Genomic DNA, 23,334 nt, shown 5'->3' with positions numbered 1-23,334 from the left:
GGAAAGGGCCATGGTCAGCTGTCACTCGAGGAGCCACCAACCCAGGCCTGGGTTAACAGGGGGAGAAGAAGGCTTGAAAGCCACAGATAACCTCAGCTTACAATGGGAGCAGCCTCCCAGGTGCGCCAGCCAAGCTGTTTGCTGAGCGCCGGCCTGCATTTGCAAACATCTCAGAACACATGTATTACGAAGCTAACAAGTTGCTAGGCATTGAGAACACCCTCACACAGCATCAGGTATACTTAATATGCATCTGGTTTTCTTCTGCTCGCCGTGGCATATTCTGCTTGTTTCCTTTTTTAAATTTTTTTGAAGAGTTCATTTCCCACGATGTTACCACCAGCCAGGGCTACGCCCTCAGCACCGTGAGCGTCCTAGGGCAGCACCGCATGCCATCGGTGCTCAGTGGGAGTGCACAGGGTGAGGTGAGCCCCCAGGAGGACTGCTGTGGGTGCTCCGGTCTCCTGGAGACAGCGAGGGCTGTGCCTGCACTGGGAGGAGGCAGCGAGTGCCGTGGGTTTTACGAGCTCTGGAAACATGACCTCATCGGCTCAGGGAACTTCTTGTTCTTGGCGAGTCGCTCCTGGAACTGTCCTAGTCCAACCCTGAAGCCCCAAGTGTTGCATCTCTGAAAGCCAGAGAGATGGGGAAGCTGCAAGCCCTGGCTCCTCCCTCATCGGCAGCAGAGAGCCTCAGATGCCAGGGCTGTGAGAGGAAGCCGTCCACGGCCCTCTCTGGGGCTGCTGGGAGGGCCCTGTGTGCCAGTGGACAGGGGCTGTGTGGGAGAGCCCTGTGTGACAGTAGACAGGGGAGGTGTGGGAGGGCTCCGTGCGACGGTGGACAGGGGCTGCTGGGAGGGCCCTGTGCGACGGTGGACAGGGGAGGTACTTGTGTCTCCTCCTTACAGACACACACCTTCCCCCGGCTCACACTGGGTTGATTCCTGGTACCTGCTAAGCATGGAGCCGGGCCATGGAGGTGTCAGGATCTGGCTGGCTCTGGCTCTTCAGGATATAAACAGTGTGTTGGGAGGCGGGGGAAACACAGGAACAAAAGACAGCGCCATGTTACCAAAGTTACCCAGCAAAGATCTGGATCCCAGTTCACCTCCACCCCCTTGGATGCTCTAAGACCTTGAGCAAATTACTTAACCCCTCCAAGCCTCAGCTGTCTCACCCACAAAATGGGGAGAGGAACTGACTTAGGAGGTACCCAGCTGCAGGAGAGCAGAAGCAGCAGGATGTGTGAGATAGGGCCGGGGTCCTGCATGCGTGGCTGGGGAAGGCAGAGGGCCACGGTGAGCCCACAAATACAGAGAAGAGAGCCAGAGGAAAATATTCAGTCACGGAGATAGCCAATCCCCCTTATCCTCCGGGGCGAAGCTCCAGACCCTCAGAGGATGCCTGAAGCTGGGGATAGTGCCAACCCCTACACACACTACATTTTTTTCTTTTCCAGTCCAGAACTTTCACCTTTCCTCCTGAAGGAAACACTTCACGGCTTCTCCTTGGTGTCTCTAGATGGCCAACATCAACAAGAGTGAAACAGGGTTTGCTGAACACAAGCAGTGTGCTAGCACCCCCGTCCATCTGGCAGTGGAGACAGCTGCCACGGGACAAACAGGAGGGAAGCACATATGGTGTGGACACGCTGGACAAAGGGACACCTCGGCTCCCAGGTCGGGTGGAGCAGGACACTGTGTGACCTCGTTACACTGCTCAGAGCCATGTGCAGCTTGAAACTCTTGAGTTGTTCATCTGTGGAATTTTCCAGTTAGTATTTTCAGACTGCATTTGTCCATGGAAACCAGGGTCAGGAAAACTGTGGCTAAGGGGTGATTAAAGGGAGGGTCCCATGTGGAGGAGTCGAGAAGACAGCTGGATAAACACAGCTGCACACAGACGTCCCAGGGCTACAAGCCGGAATCCTCGGCTCAGGTGGGTTTGGTGGTTGAGCTAGGAGTGTGTGAGTTTGTACTGGACTAATTGAGAGACGTCAGGACCAAGGACAGGGCTGAGGGCCTGCTGAGCAGCCCCTGGTGCAGAAAGGGATGTAGAGAGTGAGCTCTCAGCTAAGACCAAGCAGAGTTGCGGGGGGAGGGAGGGCAAAATCGGGTAGGAAGGGAAGAGCTACAAGAAAGAGGTCACAGTCCCCAGGGGCAGATGTTGCAGAAGGTCCTGGTCACCGCTTCCAACTTTGCTGCCTTTAGTCCAATCTCTGGTTTTAAACCTAAGTCAGACCAGACCCTTCGTGCCTCCAACCTTCAGTTCCTTCCTCACTCCAGCCTGCAAGGCTACAGAACCAGGCCCTGTCCACCCTGACCCCATCTCCCACTGCTGTTCTCGCTTCGCAGAGACACTGGCCTTCCTGCTGTCCCTGACCTCTTCAAGTGGCCTCTGAGTCTTTGCACCTGCTGGTCCCTCACCTGAAAGCCTCCCCCGCGGTGTCCATATGTCTCTTTCCTTTGCTTTGAGTTCTCAGCTCAAACCTTTTCAGAAAGGATCACCAAGTCCATGGGAACAGCACGCTTCTCCCACCACCCCTGCCTTCCTCACCCTGCTCTGTTTTCCCGCCACAGCTCTTACCGCCACTGCCACTTTGTTTACATGCTTGTTTATCGTCTATCATCCCCACACACCTGTTGTAAGCTCCTTAACACAGTTATTATTTTCCATTTTAAAAATGTGTTTATTATTTTTATTTGAAAGGCAGAGAGATAGACCCAGAGAGAGAAACAGAGAGGAGAGAGAAAGAGAGAAGAGATAGAAAGAGAGAGAGAGAGAGAGAGAGAGAGAGCTCTTCCAGCCACTGGTTCACTTCACAAATGCCCACTACAGTTAGGGCTGGGCCAAGCCAAAGCCAGGAATATGGAACTCAGATCTCCTATGTGGGTGACAGGGATCCAAGTGCCTGAGTGATCATTCGTTGCCTTCCAGGGTGAGCATTAGCAGGGAGCTGAATCAGAAGTGGAGTGGGGACTCTGGCTTAGAGTGCAAACGTCCCAAGCAGTGTCCTAATACCTATGCCAAACACCAGCTCCCATTTTCCATTTTGTTTGTTGCTTTACCTCTGATACCTAGAATTATACCTGGAACATGGAAGGGACTCAGCAGTATTCATCAAGGAATGAAGCTAAGAAACACTAGTACACAAAGTTCCTACTGAGATTGGCAGCCAGGAGGTCATTGGTGGCCTTTGCTGGACAGGGTTTGCTGGGGACAGAAGCCTTGCTGCAGTGGGGGAGAGGGGACTGGGACATGGAGTAGGGCAAGAAAGAGAAAAGGTGGGGACCAGGAGAGGAGCAGGTTGAGTGTGCACCTGTTTTGGGGATGCAGGGGCTGTAAATGCATACCTGGGTGCAGAAGACATCAAGGAAGAGAGCAAGGTCAAAGATGCAGCAGAGGGAAGTGTAATTAATGAGCCAGAGTTCTAGAAGATGCAGGAAGAACTACGAATTGCTGAGCACATGAAATAGATGATTGTTTCCCTCTGTTTGTCCTCACACGGGAGCAGAGCAAAGCACCTGCAGGCAGATAGCACTGGGTTTCAAGTTGTTGTGCCTCACCTGCCCCAGTCCTCCCTGGCCGTGTGCCTGCAAAGCTATTGAACCTTCCTGTATCTCAGCTTTCTCCTCTGAAATATGGTGATGACCACCCCTCCTCTGATCTGGCTGGGAGGTTCAGTGAAATAATTCCTTTGTAAAGTGAGCAACATTTGGAGATCAATCAGCAAATGCCACCTCTACTGCCCTTTTTGTCACCACCTGCTTAGTCAAGAAGGCAATCTGACAACTCCTTCCTGACAACGTCGGCCAACAGCAGGGCATCCTAGTCTCAGATGTGCTGCCAGTGGATGGAATTGGCCACTCAGCCTCTCTACCCAACCATTGTGCCGTAGCAGGATGAACACTGACTGCTGTCCCACATCTGAGCTCCTCAAGCCACACCAGAGTACTGCATACCAGGGACCAAGGCCAGTCTGGCCAGGAGGGTCCCAAGAGACTGAAGAGGACACTGAATGTGATCCTCTGTTGCCATTGACCCCAAGATGTCCGGAGCCACCAGTCTCTGGGCCCCGCCCCCGCCTCCCCGAAATAGTGGGGAGGATTTGATGGCTCGGGTGTCACCTCCCAACTCTGCCCTGAGCTAGTGGTGCACCCCAGGCAGGCCACCCTTCCTCCCTGAGCCTCCTTAAAATCCTGCAGAACAGATTGTATGTGTCCATCTCCCATGGAGAAATTGAGACTCAAAGAGATAAAGTCACACACTCAGGGTCTCAGTGTATCGGTCAGGGCCCTAGCAGGAAGCCAACAGCAGAGTGAAATGGAAATAGCCTGAGGGAAGTTTAATAAAAGGTTTATTTGCAACAGCACAGACAGAGCTTAGAGAAACCACAGGAATGCAGAAGTGCCCAAGAGCAGGTAACTACAGGTGCGTTTACCTGAAAGGAAGAACTCCAGACGCAAGGTGGAAAGAATTTGTGGAGAGCACCACCTGTCTGCAGCCATGACCTTTATCTGAAGGACCCCCTAGGGAGAGAGGCAGAGAACGACATCCTAACCTCCCTCTCCCTCCTCCCTCTCACCTACTGTGCTCTCCCAGGGATGACCCCGAAAGTGCTCTTTTCCCACCCCAACCATCAGTGCAGTCCATACAGGTCAATCTCCGTAGCACAGGCAGGGGACAGTGGGCCGGGAGAACAAGTGGAAGATGCCTGGTACACACAGTCAACTCTGAAACAGCACCTCTGAGAGGATGTGAATTTGAACCAGGGCTATCAGATCTGTTCTACTACCTGCCATTTCCTATAGATCCTTCATTAATGCTCAATGAGTGATTGAAAGGATGGATGGATGGATGGATGGGTGGATGGATGGATGGATGAATGGATGGATGGATGGATGATGGATGGATGGGTGGATGGGTGGATGGATGGATGGATGGGTGGATGGATGGGTGGATGGGTGGATGGGTGGATGGATGGGTGGATGAGTGGATGGATGGATGGATGGATGGGTGGATGGATGGGTGGATGGATAGATGGGTGGATGGGTGGACAGATGTTTAATTGACTTCTGCAGGCTTCACTCATGTGGCTTTGATTAATCTTGTCACCTGTCTAGAAATACAAGGCTTGTTAGAAGGCTTATTTTGAAGCCGTCTATGAGTTCTAAGAATAAAAGCCTTCTTCCCGGTTTCTAACTCCCTGTAGGAGCTTCATGTCTCTCTCCAGCCTCTGGCTCATTTTTCCTGCTGTGGCTGCTGCTGGTGGACTCCTCCCACCAAGATCTGAGCCTTGAGCCAGGCCTGCAAACCAAGTGAAGAAAGGGCGGAGGTCAGAGGGGGCAGCCGCCTCTGCTCTCCTGGGGCTGGAGCGTGGGGCTGAGGCAGCCAACCTCTCTGTGAGGGCGAGGGGCTGAGCGGGAGGGAGCAGGAGGAAGTGGGAGGCAGGATGTTCACTGTAATTATTTTCATTGATTTGTCTACTCGGATCCCAAGTGCTGCAAAGCCGTTGTGACATTTAATAAAAATAATTCAAGGTAAAAATACCTCTCCGCCTTGCTGCCTCCTCCCCCTTCATCAACACCGCCTCAGCTCTCTCCGCCTGTACAGCGCCAGGCCACTGCCACCACTTAGGGAGCGCCTGGGTTGACTACAAAGGGAGGGGGGACGGCTGGGAGCCCAGAGCCTGAGGCTGCAAGCACCATGCTGTTCCTCTCTGCATTCTGGCTGTAAAATCAGGAGCCAGGCTGAGCATGAAAAGTCCTACTTAGGGCCAACGCTAGGCAAAGGGCAGGCTTCCCCCAAGCCCCTTTCTTACGGATCAGGCTCCTGCCTCCTGAGTTCATTTCTGGTCTCTAGCCTTGGGCCACAGAAGGCCCCCTCCTATAGCCATTTCTTATTGGTTTCCAAGCCCTGGTAGGTTTCTCTTCCCCGTCCTCTCCTCACTGTGAGATAAGTAATATTCAGCCCATTATACAGAGAGGATAAACTGAGGTGTAAGGTGGTAGTTACTGCTGCTCTGTCTTGCTCACTGACTATATGTCTGCTGCTTTCAGTATCTGGCTTTGAAGACAGACAGCAATGCTGCCCTGCAGGGTCCCTCGAGGACACTGAGGCTGGGAGAGGCTGAATCTGCTGCCCAGAGAGACACAGCCGCAGAGCAGAAAAAGGGGACTCTGATTCCGCTCAGCACAGCTCTCTTTCCTCTGGCTCTCGTTGCCTTTCCTTAACAGGTCCAAGGCTGGGCCTACCCCAGCCTCCCGCCTTCCAGGACAGGAGTGAAGGCAGGCTGAAGGCAGAGGGGGAGAGCGCCAGACTCCGCAGTCTGGATCCACGGAGTCCTCTGAGTGTGGCCCAGCACCCGCCGGTGGGATGAGATGCAATCAGGCTGACCTCCTATGTTTCACGGATTCATTAAAGCACGTGTTCGGGGGTGAATGATTGCTTTCCCCAAGTCCTGCTGGAAACAGAATCGATCGCCTCCTTGTAGATTTGGAGCGGGACAGTGAACAATTAGAAAACACTTCCCCAAGCGGGCACCGCGAAGGGGTCTTGTTCCACGCCCCATTCATTCCACCAGGGACACCCGGCTGGGCCTCCCGGCATGCAACAAGCCGGCAAGTCCTGGGTTGGGCCCAGGGACACGGCTGGGAGCTCGCTCGGGTTCCCCGGGGCTCTAAGTCCCATCTCTGCCGCTGAGGCCTCATTCGGGCCTTCGTGTTCTTCCCCCACCCCCACTCCATCCTGCCCCCGCCAGCTAATGGATTTTTCTCTGCTCAGAGAGATTTACTAAACAACTGAGCTAGGACGCATTAAGTCTGTGGGTTTGGAGGTTTGTTTTAGAGCAATTCTCGCCCGGAGAACTGGCCGCTGAAATTAAGATGCGTTCGTCTCAGCAAATATTGATTTCAGCTGGAAGCAAATCCGAGCAGCTGCTCACCAGATTTAAGCTCTGGCAGCTGCCATTGGGACCCAAGGAGGGTGTCACCTGGGAGCTCCCCACCTAGGGCCCAGAAGACGGAGCAGTGAGATACACTCAGGGTTACTAGAGCTGAAAACATGCGGGAGAAACAAGCCAGACCAAAGCTCACCCAGAGCCTTGCAGGTGCTTAGGTGTCACCAGGTGGGGAGCATAGCCAGTGTCCCATGCACTGTGAGACACCTGCTACCCACAATCCCATGGGAGATGCGGCTCCCAGAGCCTGGGAGACAAAACCAGGGGCTCCTTGCTTCCCTTCCGAACTGGACCTCAGCACTTCCTGCCTCTAGGGAGCTCAGCTTGCCTCACTCCATCTTTCCTCTGCACGACTTTCAGCATCCCAGGAACACACGCCATGACTGCCTTCTCTTTCTCAGATTTGCCTACATCGTTTCTGTTTCGCCCAAAAACTCCCCTGCACTTGGGACCACGCATGTCTTCAGTATCTTGCACAGCACACAGAGTCCATAGGAGCATGGGTATAAGACCTTAAGAAATGAAATTAGTCCAGTTAAGTTCTTCTCTTTTTTAAGACTTGTTTTAGCCTATTTGAAAAGCAGAGAAACAGAGACAGAAGGAGAGACAGGAAGAGAGAGATCTTCTATCCCCTGGTTCATTCCTCAAATGCCTGCCACAGCCAGGGCTAACCCAGGCCAAAGCCAGAAGCCAGGAACCCCATCTGGGCCTCCTACACGTGTGGCAGGCACCCAGGTACTTGAGCCATCATCTGCTGCCTCCCAGGCACATTGGCAGGAAGCTGGATCAAAAAGGTGGAGTAGCCAGGGCTTGAACCAGGCGCTCCAATGATAGGGGATATGAGCATCCCACGTGGCAGCTTGGCCTGCTGGGCCACAGCGCCCGCCCCCATCTAAGTTCTTGATCCAGTCTAGCAAACTTCTCACTTCAGGATCTTGGATAAAACGTCTCTTCCCTCTGCACTTCTACTTTCTTGTTTCTAAGAAGCTGCTTCTTAGAGTAGGGGATTGGATTGGACTAGACAGCCTTGAAGCATTTCCGCAGCTACTAAAAATAGCACATGTGGCTGGAGCTCTGGGTTCTAGATAGCACCCACCTCCACCCATCGCCTTGGCACTCCCCCGGGCCCCTCAGGCAAGGGGGCCAAGTTCTCTCAGGATACTCAACAATTTAACACAAATTCAAGTGGCAACCAATTGGGTCTAGGAGCATTTGGACATGCCACCTAAGCCACATGTATGGAAAATAAGCCCAGAAAACATGCTCACCACTAGTGTCCGGATGTCACGACACACCCACGAAAATGGCTTTAAAGAATGCAATGACATTATGAAGTATTGGTGAGGAGGGGGATCCTCATAGACTGCTAACAGGGAAGTAACGTCCAACCGCTCTGGAAAGCAATTTGGCAGTGTTTTTATAAAGTTAAACATAAACTGATCACATGACCCAGTAATTCTACTCCTAATATTTACCCAAGAAAGAGGAAAACGGATGTTTACGCCAAAACCCATATGTGCACGCCTACAGCAGCTTTCCCCGTCATTGCCCCAAACTGGAAACAACTCGAATGGCCTTCCATGGGGGAATGGATGGCCAAATGCAGCCTGTCTGTGTGATGGAAAACTACTCAGCAATAGAAAGGGATGAACAGTGAAATGCGCTGCAGTATCGGGTTATCTCAGATGCACTTTGCTATCCATTATATGCTTCTGTTTATCTGATTTCTGGGAACATAAACGCTACAGGCATGGGAAAATGGCACTAGGTGCTCGGCAGAGGGAGGCTGAGGGACGGGGGAGACCACAGGAGCCAGCACGGGTAACATCGGCGCTGCCGGAAGTGCCGTCGTTATGCAAGGGATACGTGACCCTCTGTCCATGTCGAAACCCACAGAACCGTGTGCTACAGGCTAAACTTTTCTGAGTGTGCATCAATACATAAAGTCGAATAAGAGCCCCCAAAGTGCTAACACGGCTGTAAAGGGTGGCATCCCGGCAGAATGGTGCCCTCGGCCCACCGTTCGGCTCTGGACCCCTCCACCTCCCGGGCTGGGCTTCTCGGCTCTCGGGGATGCAATGAGAAACTCTTCACGAGGAACCTAGCAGTGCCAGAGGCCACCTCCGCTCCCCAAATGTCCCGCTCACCTGCCACGTGGTGAGGCTGTAGGGATGGGGATTCCCACGCTGGGACAGCCCGAGCAGGCCCAGGCAGCAGGGCCGTAGCACACTTGCGGTGGGCCACTCAGCACCCCTAGTCGCCTCTACTCTGTCCAGTCAAGTACCAGGGCAGAGAGGCAGACATGAGGTCAGGACGGAATCCCAGGTGAGTTGCATCCTGCTGAGAAGAAGGATTCTCTTGTAAAACACCGTGGTGGGCAGGAGGAAAGGAGCGCAGAGGGCCAGCACGCGGCTTCTCAGCACTGGCGCCCACCTGCCAGTCAAGCCACCGATCCGTCTCTCCACCCGCTTGCCGTGCTGTCTTGAGCACGTGGCTGATCCAAGTGGGCAAAGCTTGGCCTCGGCGTTTTCATCTGTAAGACTGGAAAATCATGACACTTGTTCCGAGGGTTATTGAGATGACTCTGTGTGTTCATATTCATCCATTCGCTCAACGCATATTGATCGACGATCTGTTATGTGCCTGTCACTGTCTTGTGTGCTTGGGATGCAGATAAACATTCTTACTGCCGTGGAGTTCACGCCGGAGGGAGCAGTGGCAATCGACAATTAGCAGAAGCAAACACACCGCGCGACGGGCGGTGGGCCTGCTGTGAAGACAGGGGATTCCAAGTGGATGGGAGAATGATCTGGAAAGTCAGACCGAGGAGGTGGCGTTGGAGCAGAGACCTGAAGGAAGTAGGACAGGGGTGTTGGGGGGGGGGGCAATGCGGGCAGGGGCGCAGCAGAGCAAAGGCCCCGAGGCAGGAGTGTCCTGCACAGAGTGGAGGAGCCGCCAAGAGGCCAGGAGGCTAAGAGTGAAAATGAGATCAGAGAACTAGCGAGAGTTGGGAAGAAGGGCGCACAGGCTGTAACCACCGGTCAGAGTAAGACGAGATGCCATGGCAGCCGGTGGAGAGTGGGGTGACGTGACTCAGGACCATCTGTGAAGGATGCCCCACCACGTGGCGGAGATGAGATCGGGAGGCCGGCTTGGAGTGAGAGGGGCTGGTGGCCGGTACGGACAGAACAACGGACAGAACCCGGCTGGCAGGTGGACAGGGCTCCTGGCATGGACAGAACAACGGACAGAACCCGGCTGGCAGGTGGACAGGGCTCCTGGCACGGACAGAACTTGACCCGCCACAGTTAGCACAGAGGCTGGCAGGTGGACAGGGCTCCACCAGCATTGTTTGCCGTCACTACCACTAGCACCATTAAGCTCCCCACCACCACCGTCTAGGGCAGGAGGTCAGGAAAAGCCCGAGCCAGCCCTAGTCCCTAGTGGGAACTAATGCAAGAAGTCTTCAAAAAGTTTGTGGGGAAATGAGTATCATGCGAAAACTAGGCATGGAATTCAAAAATGTTTGCAGGGCCAGTGCTGTGACGCAGTGGGTTAAAGCCCTGACCTGAAGCACCAGCATCCCATGTGGGCACCAGTTCGAGACCCGGCTGCTCTACTTCCAATCCAGCTCGCTGCTATGGCCTGGGAAGGCAGTGGAGGATCCAAGCCCTTGGGCCCCTGCACCTGTGTGGGAGACCCAGAAGAGGCTCCTGGCTCCTGGCTTTGGATCAGTGCAGCTCCAGCAGTTGCAGCCAATTGGGGAGTGGAACATTGGATGGAGGACCTCTCTCTCTCTCTCTCTCTCTGCCTCTCTGCTCTCTGTGTAACTCTTTCAAATAAATAAATAAATCTAAAAAAAAAAAAAAGTTTGCACCCAAATAAATGTATCATTCAAGCCCATGTCCCACAGACTTCTGGAGGAAGCCCTGATGAAGCCACGGGGACTTTATGGGCCTGGGGACCCAACGTGGAAACCCGGAGGCCCTAAGGTTTCACACTGCTGCCCCTTGGGCCCCCCAGAGTAGTGCCAGGCTTTGGGGACACATAGTTTAGTTTGGAGAAAGAACCAGATGGAAAAATTCTGAGAGCAGTAGAGCTCCCAGCAAGAATGGGGCAAACAAAAGAAGGTGGCCCGGGGCAAGCAGCCGAAGTCGTCACCACTCCTGGGATCATCTCACTTCATCTGCCCCGTGGAGGCGGGGCTACCTCCTCTCTCGGATGGGAAAAGCAGGCTTGAGACAGGCTCACTGCCCAGGTTTGAACAAAAGGAACAGGATTCGGTGCAGATGCTGTGGGACTCCCGGGAGTCCCCACTCCCCAGGGCAAGGCCCAGCCTCCCCAGGGAGGGGTCTGTGTTCCCTGACTCAGCCCAAGGGCCCCTAATAGGTCTTCAACTCAACGGCTCCCTCATGTTCCCTCACCGCCGTGATCTGTGGCTCCCAGGCCATGGAGTCTACCAGCTCTGAAGTCACACGTTCTCTGCTCCTTCCTTACAAAGCTCCCTTTTCCTGGTAGAAAACAGCAGTCCCCCAAGAAATGACATCTTTCTTGGACACTGCTTTTTGCAAATGCAATAGTGATTTGCTCTGACCTCGTCGAATTTTCCAAATATATTTCAGGGAAAGCCGCCTCTCTGTGCCAAGCCACTTGACCTCCGGGAACGTCCCCGGACTTTCTGTTCTAATGGAAAAGTCCATCAAAGCTTTTTTTAAAAATCACAGTTAATCTATGAAACATCATGCATAACTATGTTGAAAGAGACCAAGCATCCTTGCAGAAAAGGCTAATGCTACAACCAAGACAGAAAGAAGTACAAGGTAAATCATCAACCATTACCAAACATACTTGGGTTTGTGTTGACATGATAAGGGAGCCAATAGCAGTAGACTCCTGTTGGTCAAAGATACTATCATTTAAGCAACAGCAAGAATGAAACTACCCACATTAAAACATATCGAATCTTTGCATCCATCTATCTGTGATGATCCCCAGAACACAAAATGAAGCTCCTTGGTCATCTTCAGAGAATGTCGGGGAACCAATTAATTATTTTGAAAATAGTCAAGTAAAAGGACAAAGTAAAACATTTATTATTTAATATTTACTATTTATTCTATTTATTTGAAAGGCAGAGAAAAGGAGAGAGACAGAGAGAGAAAGAGACAATCTTTTTTTTTTTTTTTTGACAGGCAGAGTGGACAGTGAGAGAGAGAGACAGAGAGAAAGGTCTTCCTTTGCCATTGGTTCACCCTCCAATGGCCGCCAAGGCCAGCGCGCTGCAGCTGGCGCACCCCGCTGATCCGATGGCAGGAGCCAGGTACTTCTCCTGGTCTCCCATGGGGTGCAGGGTCCCAGGAGAGAACTGGCCTGGAAGAGGGGCAACCAGGACAGAATCCGGCGCCCCGACCGGGACTAGAACCCGGTGTGCCGGCGTCGCAAGGCGGAGGATTAGCCTAGTGAGCCGTGGCGCCAGCCGAGAGACAATCTTATATCCTCTGGTTCACTCCCCAATTACCCACAACAGCCAGGGCTGGGCCCGCCTGAAGCTCAGAGCCAGAAATTCCATCCAGGTCTCCCACGTGGGTGGCAGGGGCCCAATTAACTACTTGTGCCATCGCCTGCTCCCCCTCCCCACAGTGTGCATTAAAAGGAATCTGGAATTAGGAGCAGGGCCCAGACCGAAACCCAGACATCATCCTATGGGAGGTGGACATCCCAAGCAGCATCTTACGCATCAAACGCCCACTCCAGAGCGGAGCATCTCTTCTCCCTTTCAGATGCAAACGGCACTGCTGATAAGCCAATGCTTTGGGAGAAGAAATTTATATGGAAGTGCTACAGGTCTGATAAACGATAAATAAATAACGATGATAAATGAAGAATGAGTGACTATCGTGGTGTTGTGTAGCAGCTGATGGATTAGGAGATGGAGGAAAGGCAGACGCTGGTTTCTCCTGATGGAAAGGCACAGCACCAAGCACGTGGTGGCCCTGCAATGACACGTCAAGCCCCAGTCTGATCAAGCTTCCAGACTGACAGACATGCCCACCTACAGGAAATTCAGGGACGAGGAGGACATTAAGTGGTTACCATAGCAGGCAGCAAAGTCAGATGTGGGAAAATCTATAGGATAAGGACCCAGAGGACAAAAATATAAAGATTGCAAGTGGAAACTATAGATTAAAGGAAGCTTAAGAGACTTATCAATCAATCAAAATATATAAACCGGATCGGATGCTGACAGTAACAGCAAAGAGCAAAAGAAAAATGTAAAGTCTTCAAGGCAAGCAAGATTTCCACACTGAGTAGGCATCTGACGAAATTAAAGAATCGTTGTTCATTTTTTGGTGTGCGCATCAGTTTGCTGTTGCTGCATAGCAAACAGCCCCAAACTTTAGTGCTTAAATCAGCAACTGCTCTGCTTACTCCCCATTCTCTGAGTCACCAATCGGCAGCATCACTTGGGATGGCTCACAACTGTCCAAGTTATGTGGAATTCTTCATGTATGGAGCTGCAACAGAAATGGCACTCTCTCTCCCTCCTCTCCGCTTCCCTCTCGGCTTCCTCCCTCTCTGGGGTCTTCCACGCCCCTGGAAGCTGGGTTTCTTCCCATCAGCAGGAGGCGGAGGAAGTATTCACAGGAGTCAGCAAAGGACAGGAGGCTGCAAGGGGCAGGGGCTGTCTGAACCTCTGCCTTGCCCTGCAAGTGTCTTTGTTCCATTGGCCACAGCAAGTCCCATGAGAGTCAGCGTAGGAGAGGACGTCAGAAGAGCCATGGTGCCTTGAAGGCTGTCACCCTCGTCAGCTGCCACAGTGTGACGCTGGTATCGTGGGTATGGTTTTAAAAGAGCTTTTATCAGGGTCAGTGTTGTGACACGGTTTGAGTCCCAGCTGCTCCACTTCTGATCCAGCTCCCTGTTCATGCACCTGGGAAAGCAGTGGAAGATGGCCGAGGTCCTTAGGTCCCTGCAGCCACATGGCAGACCCAGATGAAGTTTCTGCTCCCGGCACAGCCCTGGCCATTGTAGCTTTTTAGGGAGCGAACCAGTGCATGGAAGATCTCTCTGTCTCTCCTTCTCTATAATTTTGGCTTTCAAATAAAATAAATAAATCTTTTTTTAAAAAAAGAGCTTTTATCATCTAGAAATACGTATTAGTGTATTTTCATATAGAAGATATGCTTGAGAGCAACTAGAGCTAGGAAGGAGAGAGTAGGTGGAATAGAGATGAAATAAAATTGGCAATGAAGAAGCTGGTGTTTGCCGAGCAGCTGCAATGCCCCATCCCACAGCAGAGTGCCCAGGTTCCAGGCCCAGCTCTGGTCCCTGACTCCAGATTCCTGCACGTGCGCACTCTGGGAGGCAGCAGTGATGTCTCAAGTAGCTGAGTCCCTGTCCCTCACATGGGAGACCTGGACTGAGTTCCTGGCTCCCAGCTGTGGCCCCAGCCCAGCCACAACTGTTGTAGGCATATGAGGAGTGAGCCAGTGGATAGAGCTCTCTCTCCCCTCTCTGCCTCTTACATAAACAGAAAGAAAGATTGTTCTAGCAGATTGCCCATGAACTTCCTGGGGCTGACTGATGAGTCTGTGGTGTGCCCATGTTACCGTGTTTGAAATTGTTGCTGATCCCAAGTTCTCAGCTCTCATGCTGGTCAGCAGCCCCCACTGGAAGGACCCAAGGCAGATGACGCATCGTCCTCCTTGTCGCTTTTACTGGAGTACCGCATCCTGCTTCCCCAGGAGCTGGACTGAGACAGCCACAGGGGACTTCTCTGGGCCCTCGGGTTCCTCTCCCTGTCTGGGGAGCAACGCAGTGGGGCAGACAATGCCGCAGGTTTGCGTCTGCAATGTCTGTGACTATCTGGCAGCATTCACTTTTCCCCAGGTTACCTGGAGGCTTAGGACGCAGGCCCTCTCTGAGTGAGAAACTGAGTCACTGCAGTCACTAACTGGGAGAGGACTGAGAGAACCAGAACTCGGGAACCACGGAGGCAGCGGGGCTGATGGACCATGGCCATTAGCTAGGGGAGGAGGAGGAAGAAGAGGGGCCACACCTCACCGGAAGGGCATCAGCCAGCCTCTGCTGTGGGCAAACGTGCACGGAGCACTCATCTGGAGAGAGGAGGGAGAAACACTCCCAGCGACCTGGATGCCACTCGTCCCTCCTGTCCTCGCAGCCTTATGCCCCCTTGAAGCATTACTGGAGTACTGACCGTGTGCCAGGCCCCACCAGAGGCTGGACGACAGCGGGAAGACGGCTGAAGACACCCGCCCAATCTGTAAAGTAACTATTCCAGTAGTAATAACAAACAACAGCTCAAGTCAGCCTCGTGACTGGAAAGCTCCGGGGAGCTTCAGGCACGTGTGCGTCCAGGTGCTGCAACGATGCTGTCAGGATCCCTCTCTCTGTGTCTTCATCAGCTTCCTCCTGGGCAGCATCACCCTCACGGGCAGCAGCTGTCCACCCCAGGACTGAGCCTCCCCAGAACAGCGTGGCCCTGTGCCCAGTCCCAACAGGGAGAAGGAATGTCCTGCTGGGCTGGCCACTGGCTGTGGGCCCGGCTCTGTGGCTGGGGAGGAGGTCAGACCCACCCAACAAAAGAAGCCGAGAGAGGGGAGGGGGTCTCCAAAGGCGAGAGAGGTGACTACCAGCTGGCGGGGTTCCAGGTGTCCCCCCGGCACTCCCAGCCGTCCACTCGCTCCAGCCACGCACGTGCGCCAGCTCCTGTTCCAGCGCTGGGGCACCTCTTTCAGAGGTGGAGACAAAACAAGGACAGCAACAAGCAATTTTCATTTAAATTACAGATTATGATCTTCAACAAAGCAAGTAAGCAGAATACTGTGGGAGAGAATAACAGAGAATCTTCTTTAAAAAAAAATGTATTTAATTGAGTGGCAGAGTTATAGAGAAGCAGAGGTAGAGAGAGAGAGAGAGAGAGAGAGAGAGAGAGAGGTCTTCCATCTGCTGGTTCACTCCCCAGATGGCCACAACAGCTAGAGCTGTGCCAATCGGAAGCCAGGAGCCAGGAGCTTCTTCTGGGTTTCCCACATGGGTGCAGGAGCCCAAGGACTTGGGCCATCCTCTACTGCTTTCCCAGGCCATAGCAGAGAGCTGGATCAGAAGTGGAGCAGCCAGGATTTGAACCGGCACCCATATGGGATGGTGGCACTGCAGGCGGTGCCTTTACCCACTACCACAGCGCCAGCCCCCAGAATCTTCTTGAAACTGGGGTGCAAGATTCATTAAAGTACAGGGATTAAAGCTGAGCTCAGGAGCCAGGAGCAGCCCATGTATGGATTGGGAGTGTGGTTCCGGGCCTTGAGGAGTTCACGGCTGAGTGAGGGGCACAGTGAGTAGACGACGCCCCCCCACACCATCACCACAACACAGGATAGTAGGTGCCCCGTGTGACAGGGACTGGATCCCTGCCCCAGGACATCAAGAAGCAAAGAACTCAATCGGAGGTGGGGCTGGGGAAGAGGCAGGAGTGGGGAGGAGTTTGAAGGCCTGAGGCCGTAGAGCTGAGTCTTAAAGAATGAGGAGACACAAGTTCAGGCTCAAGTTAGAGAAACAGAATCACAGGCAAGGGGACCTGTCAGAGCCAGGAGCAGGCACCCTGGGGGGTGGGGGGGAGTGAAGTTCACTGCCAGGGGCACACGGGGGCAGTCCGGAGGGGGAGCCCGGGCACAGCTGTTGGGAGCTTGAACAGCTCAGTGCAAGGTTTGGGCTCACTGTGCAGCAAAGCAGAAAGACTCAGCTCCCTGAGAGCACCCAACAGGGCTTCATGGAGGAGGGGACTTGGGGCTGTGCTTCCTCCTCTCTACCAGGTGAGGCTGGGGCGGGGGCCGGGGGCTACAGAGCAGCACAAGGCAGGAGCTCTGACCTCTGACCTCTGCTTGCTCTCTGTGGGGCCGACTTGCACCCCACGTTACACTCACAGCCTGCGCAGGAAAGCAGATGGAACCCAGTGGGGCACAAGGTAACACAGAACAACTGACATCAGGGCCGCTGCTGCTGCTCCCCTTGCCTTTTTTTTTTTTTTTTGACAGGCAGAGTGGACAGTGAGAGAGAGAGAGACAGAGAGAAAGGTCTTCCTTTTGCCATTGGTTCACCCTCCAGTGGCCGCCACCGCCAGCGCACTGCAGCCAGCGCACGACGCTGATCCGATGGCAGGAGCCAGGTGCTTCTCCTGGTCTCCCAGGCGGGTGCAAGGCCCAAGCACTTGGGCCATCCTCCACTGTACTCCCTGGCCACAGCAGAGAGCTGGCCTGGAAGAGGGGCAACCAGGACAGAATCTGGCGCCCCGACCAGGACTAGAACCCGGTGTGCCGGCGCCACAAGGCGGAGGATTAGCCTAGTGAGCCACGGCACCAGCTCTTCCCCTTGCTTTTAAATAAGTCGGGGCCTGGGACTGACGCCTGGCTCCTTCCATCCACCAGCCCGTCAGGGCCTCCCAGAGCAAGCCGTTCTCACACGTAGACTGGGCAGAAATTCCGCAGCCTTTCCTTCCAGGCCCAGTTGCCCCAGCCCTGCCCCAGATGGCTCAGGGCAAAGCGCAGGCCACTGAATCCTGCACAGAGTGGATTTTCAGCACCTTCACTCAGCTCCATGCCGCCAACTGGGGCACCTTTGTTCAGAGCAGCAGGAATGAATGGAGCTCCCCCAAAGCCACCTGCATGGGCTCCCACTTGTGGCCTCCAGACCTGCACACCCCCAGCTCAAAATGCATGAGTGGATGTGGACAGTCCCAAGCCTGGAAGTTCTCTATACAAAATGCTCCTCCGTGCCCTGGAACTTGCAACAGGCAGCAGGGCTGGGAGTGGCCAGAGGGAGGGCAGTCACGGGGACAGAAAAGTGAGACAGAGTCTGTCCCCAGGGGGCACCTCCCGCCCCCTCCTCAGCACAGACCACTGCCCTCACCCCCTCCTTCCCCAGACAAAATGCAGCAACTAAGCTGGTCTGGAAATGCAGGCATGGGAGGAGCAGGTGCAAGGAGTAAGTGGCCTCGGCCGGGCCTGCTTTGCCAGCAAGGGCACTGAGCAGCCACAGGCAGTCCACCATCTCCAGAGATGCCTGTTTGTCTGTATGCACACGTCAGCCTTGAAGGCAAAAGCAAGGTTCCTGGGACCACCCTGGTGCCATTATCCTGGGCCCCTGTACCCGTATGGGAGACCTGGAAGAAGCTCCTGACTCCTGGCTTCGGATCGGCACAGATCTGGCTGTTGTGGCCATCTAGGGAGTGAACCAGTGGAATGGAAGACCTCTCTCTCTGGCTCTACCTCTCTCTGTAACTCTGTCTTTCAAATAAATAATTCTTTAAAAAAATGTGTTGCTTATCTGAAATTCAAACTAACTGGGCACCCTGCACTTTTATTTAATAAATCTGAGCAGATCAAGGAGCGGTTGCGAGTGGGTGGAGAGAGCAGTCCTGAGCACCTGGCTGTACCTCCCCGCCCCATCCTTCTGCACCTTGCCTCTTAGGTCTCCCTGCCACAAGTCTGGGAGTAGAGATGGGGCGGGGCACAGCAACTGTGGGGGAGGGAAGGGTGTGCAAATGAGGGAGAGGGACAGAGGGGAAACTGAGTCAGAGAGAGAATGGCAAGGCCTCTCTGAGGGTTACCTGCCCCTGCCGACGGGGGGGCGGCGGTGTGGATGGAGACACCGCAGAGCTGCACGGGAAGGCCGCGGGCACCCATGTTCCAGCTCCTTAGAAGGCGGCAGGAGCCAGAAAGCCTCTTAGAGGAAAATTATCTCCCCGGGAGGCAGCCCGGCCCCTGGCAGAGAGAGCCAACCCGGAGCCGACAAACGGGTTGTTTCCAAGCCTCTCGCTTTCTCACTCTCTTAAAGATTCATTCCTGCCACCAGACGCTGTGGCCTCAGAAGAGACACTCCGGATTCCCAGACACCCACGATAATCACCTTGTTTTCATTCCAGCTGGACACAGGCGCCCTGGCTGGCAGGCTCCGCCGGAGACCTGTGGCTGGATCGCTGGCACGGGGCACGCACACCTTCTCCTCCCCCGAGACCCATCGCACCGCTCAGGATGCCAGCACTCACTCACCCCACCACCCCATGCGCCCAGGCTGGGGCCTCGCCAACCCCAGCTGCACCAGGCCCGGGGCCGCATCCTAGTTCTGCAGACTCCTGGGACCATCAGCCTCCCAAGGGCCTGCCCTGCAGAGCACCTTGGCTGCCCAGAGCTGGGTGGGGCCTCCACCTTCAGCCTGCAGCCCAGGCAGAGTCCCCCTGGGTATGGCCCAGCCGGCAGGGAGTTTGGTCCCTGGGAAGAGCGACAGGGACATGGACCTGACACCTGCAGCCTAGAGTGTCCCGGAGAGGCAGGAAGGCTGGAAAGAGGACGGAGACAGGGACTCAGCCTCACTGTGCCTGGGGTGGAGACTGGGAGTTCAGGACTATCTTAGTAAACATCACTCCGTTCTCCCTCTGTTGCAGGGAAATGTTCTGCTGGCACCTTCCACCGGTCCTGCTTCTGCCCCGAGGAGCCTCTGAGAGCAAGGTCCTATTCTTTTTGGTGAGTGAAGAACTGGCAGAAACGCCCCAGCCCCTTCTTCCCCCAACCCCTCTGTGCCCGGCTGGCTCAGGGTGCACCCTCTGCACCACACGCCTCCAGTTTGCCAAAGTCCTTCTCCAAGTGCCGTGTCTGGGGCTGGACTCCTGCGTGGAGAGGATTATCACCTCCTTTCCTCGGCGCTCCGTGCTTCTACAAACACTGCCTTAAGGTGTTGCTCATTTCCAACTAAAGGCTATGATAGCGAGCTCCACTCACAGCGGAGGGAGGAAAACTCCCCCAAGGTCAGACACTGCGGGAAAAGCCGAGGGGAAGCCCCAGAGCTTTGGCGAACGTGTCTTCTCATCCCCGCGCATGCATCTGCTCTCTCCATCACCCACCTCTGTGATCCTTCCCCTCATCCCACGTGAGACAGCGGCATGACCTTGGGGGAGTCACTTGTCTCCCCGAAGCTGCTCTCTATCCTTATCTGAAAACCCTGGTGACAATCCCTGGCTACCTGCCTCACGGGGCCTGCAAGGGACTCTGCTGAGATAATCAAGGCGCGAGAAGGCGCTTTGAGAGCGACGCCGCCCGGCACGGGTGAAGGCGTCATCTCTTTCTCTGTTCTCCCGTTTATTAATCTCGCACAGGACCCTGTGCTAAGAGCAGCACAAAAGCAGAGAGATAAGCAGTGTTGGCGCCCACCCAGCGCTGGGGTCCTGGAATGCCGGCTGAGCACAGGCGGGGAAACTGAGGCTGGGGATTGGTCAGTGCTATTACGCTTTGTCCAGCACTCTCAGATATTAAATTATTTAATCCTCCACAATTCTGTGAAGCAGGGGCCACAATGACCCCACGTGACAGACAAGGAAACTGGGCTCAGAGAACAAGGCCAGACAGGAAGCCAGATCAGACCGGCAGCCACGCAGGCTTGTCCCAGAGCTCACTCCCCACGCCCAGGAAGGCCCCTCCGTGCGTGAGCAGCCCAGGCTGGGGCCATGCCGGGCTGGCCCACGTACAAGGACAGGCTGGGCATGCAGCAGCCGTGGGACCCACAGTGACCCCGCCGTCACCTTGGACACCGGCCAAGTAGGACTTAGGGCTCTGGGCCAGCAAGAGGAGAGGCATCGGGGGCCCCCGGAGGATGGGGGGCTGTCAGAAACTGGAAGTGCTGGAGAGTGGAAAATAAGCTCCCCAAAGGTGGGGGTGAGAGGAGGGACACAGAGGAGCTGCTCTGTGCAGCTGCCCCCTCACATAGGCCCCATGCTGGGCTGGAGCTGGGGTGGGGGGCTTGCGACTCACCCCTGCCCTCAGGGAGCTGCTGTCTGCTGGGGGAATGAGGCACACGTGGCACCCGGACACCCGCCTGCATGGGACTCCGCATCTGGGCCTGGCTCTGCCTCTCCGTACACAGCCCTCGGGGTTGAAAGTGGGAGGAGCTTGGACTCTAGGTCCAGGCCTCTGAGCCTGGCTCTCTGTGTGATTTTGCACAAGTCACTTGGCCTTTGTTGGTGCCACCTTCCCATCTGTAAAGTGGCGACACTAAACCCTGCCCGCCTCAGGGCTGGCCTAGGAAGGCAGCTTCTAGCAGTGGGAGAGCTTGGAGAGCTAGGACGGGCCGTCAGCTGTGAGGAAGTGGGCAGACGGGAGTAGGGGTAGAGAGGAGGTGACTGGGAAAGGGTGGGAGGGGAGACATGGGCCTGTGCCTGAGGTGACCCCAAGGGCAGGAATGGTGGGGACGAACCTCGGGTTCCTGCTGTTGAGCCCGTGGCTCCTGCACTGTACTCCTACCTCGAGCACACTGCTGCCAACGCCAGTGAGGTTGCATCACGAGATGCACAGTGTCCAAGGCAGGGAGGGGACGGGGGCTCTGAACACCTGTTCTGCTTGGGCGGAATCTGCAGTGGGGCCGCTCTGAGCCCCACGGCTTGGGCAGAGCAGTGCTAAGTATTGGCCTTGAAGCTAAGGAATACGGGAGAGTGGCTCCCAAGGAGAGCCTGAGGGTGGTGGTCTCCCACCTGGCCTGTGGCGGGGAAGGCAGCCCCGAGCGGAGGCTCCCGGGCTGCCCTCAGCCTCTGTTCTCGCTCCAGCCATGGCGGCCCCAACTGGAGCTGAGCCGTTTCCCACCCGCATGTCCTGCCAGCTGCCGCGGGACCCCTGAGAGGGACCCCGGAATCGAGTCCTGCCCCTGGGTGCTACCCACTCTGTGGGGCCCAGGCCTGAGCACCTGCTCTCTGGGGGTCCCGGGCTCCCCCAGGAACACTCAAGAAGGATCTAGCCGCTTCCGGCCATCTTCTCTGAGGCTGTAATGGAGTCTCTAGAGGAGGGGGAGGGGAGGGAGGGCTGCAGGGAGGCGGGACTGGAACGCCAGAGAGAAAATGCAGGTGCATAAACTCGGTAGGGTTCCACTGCCACAAAACGGCACCCAGCACAACCGCTAAAGTAATCAGCTGTGAAACACCTGCTGTCTGCTCTGTGCTGGTCCCGGGTCAAAAACCCACCTGAGTCCAGCGCGGCCACAGTGCAGGCAGCAGGCACCAGCCGGGGAAGAGGAGGCAGCATGCGTCAACCCCACCCGTTTCCATGGAAGTCAGCTGGGCCCCTGGGGGCCGCTGTGGTGGCTGGACAACCAGGGTACCAGCTTCCTCTGGTCGGGGAAGCTGCACATGGCTTAGACTGGGGCCCCGGCCAGGCCAGGGCAGGTGAGGGTCAGCCCTGCCCACCCACGCCCTGCAAGTGCAGACATCCTTGAATGCAAGGCTGATCTCCACTGTGACTGGCAAAGCAGACAAGCACAGAGACCAGGGTTCGAATCCTGTCCTGTCTCTCAACAACCCTCTCGTTTTTAATGTCAACTGTAAAATGAAATAAAAGCAGACAGCAATAACGACAACAGTAAATGTTACTGAACTCTCTTTGTGGGTCCCCTATCTTGTAACTGTCCTAGTCCACATGTGTCCAGCGAGGATTCAGAGAGGTTGAGACAGTGTCCCTAGGTCACACAGCAGCAAGCCAAGGTGGGGCGTGCATGTGAAGCAGGTCTGCCTGGCTCTAACGCTTGTGTTCTTAGCCTACTTCCAAGCATGTCCTCTGCTGTCCTGGGAAGAACCAGGATTCCAGGTGCTAACCTCAGCTCCATCACTGGTAAACCATGTGTGACCTGAACAAGTCGTTCCCTCCAGGCCTCAGTTTACCCATTCACAACAAGTGGTTGGATGTGGTGATCTCCAGGGTCCCTGCTTCTGGTGAGTGCGTTACCAGGAGGAGTGAGGACAAAGTGACACACCCTAAAGGGGAGGTTTGGTGCCCGCCCCTGAAAGGGAATGACCAGATCTGAGCAGTGGCAGCCCAGCCGCGGGGAGCCAGCCCACTGCATGACTGCTCCCCCAGTGGCAGGCTCACCGTGGCCGTGCTTGTCTGAAACAGCTTGGCCACCACTGCCTGGCAGGACCGGGTCCCAGATAACCACGGCAGACAGACACTGCCTGCCTGGCTTTGTGTGCCAACCTCTTGCACACATGTACACGCTCCCCGGGCCCTCCGTGACCAAAGTGCCAGGGCTGCCGCAGCTCCAGCCTCATAGCAGGGGAGGACAGTCTGAGGACTCCAACTGCAGGAGGGGACGGGCACAGAGACATTACCTATGGGACACTGCCTGCTGGCTTGGGACAGGAGCCTCCTCCCACCACCCTGGGCCTGGACAAGGCGAGAGGTCCAGAGTGTGGGCAGGGAGGAGGAGCCAGCAGGAGGGGACCCTGGTTGGGGGCGGGGGGAGAGGGAGCTGGACTCTGAATGGGACAGCAGCACAGCATCGTCCCTGGTGGGTGACGACGACACCTGTGCTCTCCTGAGGAAGCAT

Source organism: Oryctolagus cuniculus, chromosome 17, assembly GCF_964237555.1.
Source record: "Oryctolagus cuniculus chromosome 17, mOryCun1.1, whole genome shotgun sequence".
NCBI lineage: Eukaryota > Metazoa > Chordata > Mammalia > Lagomorpha > Leporidae > Oryctolagus > Oryctolagus cuniculus.
Note: the sequence above shows the minus strand (reverse complement) of the source record.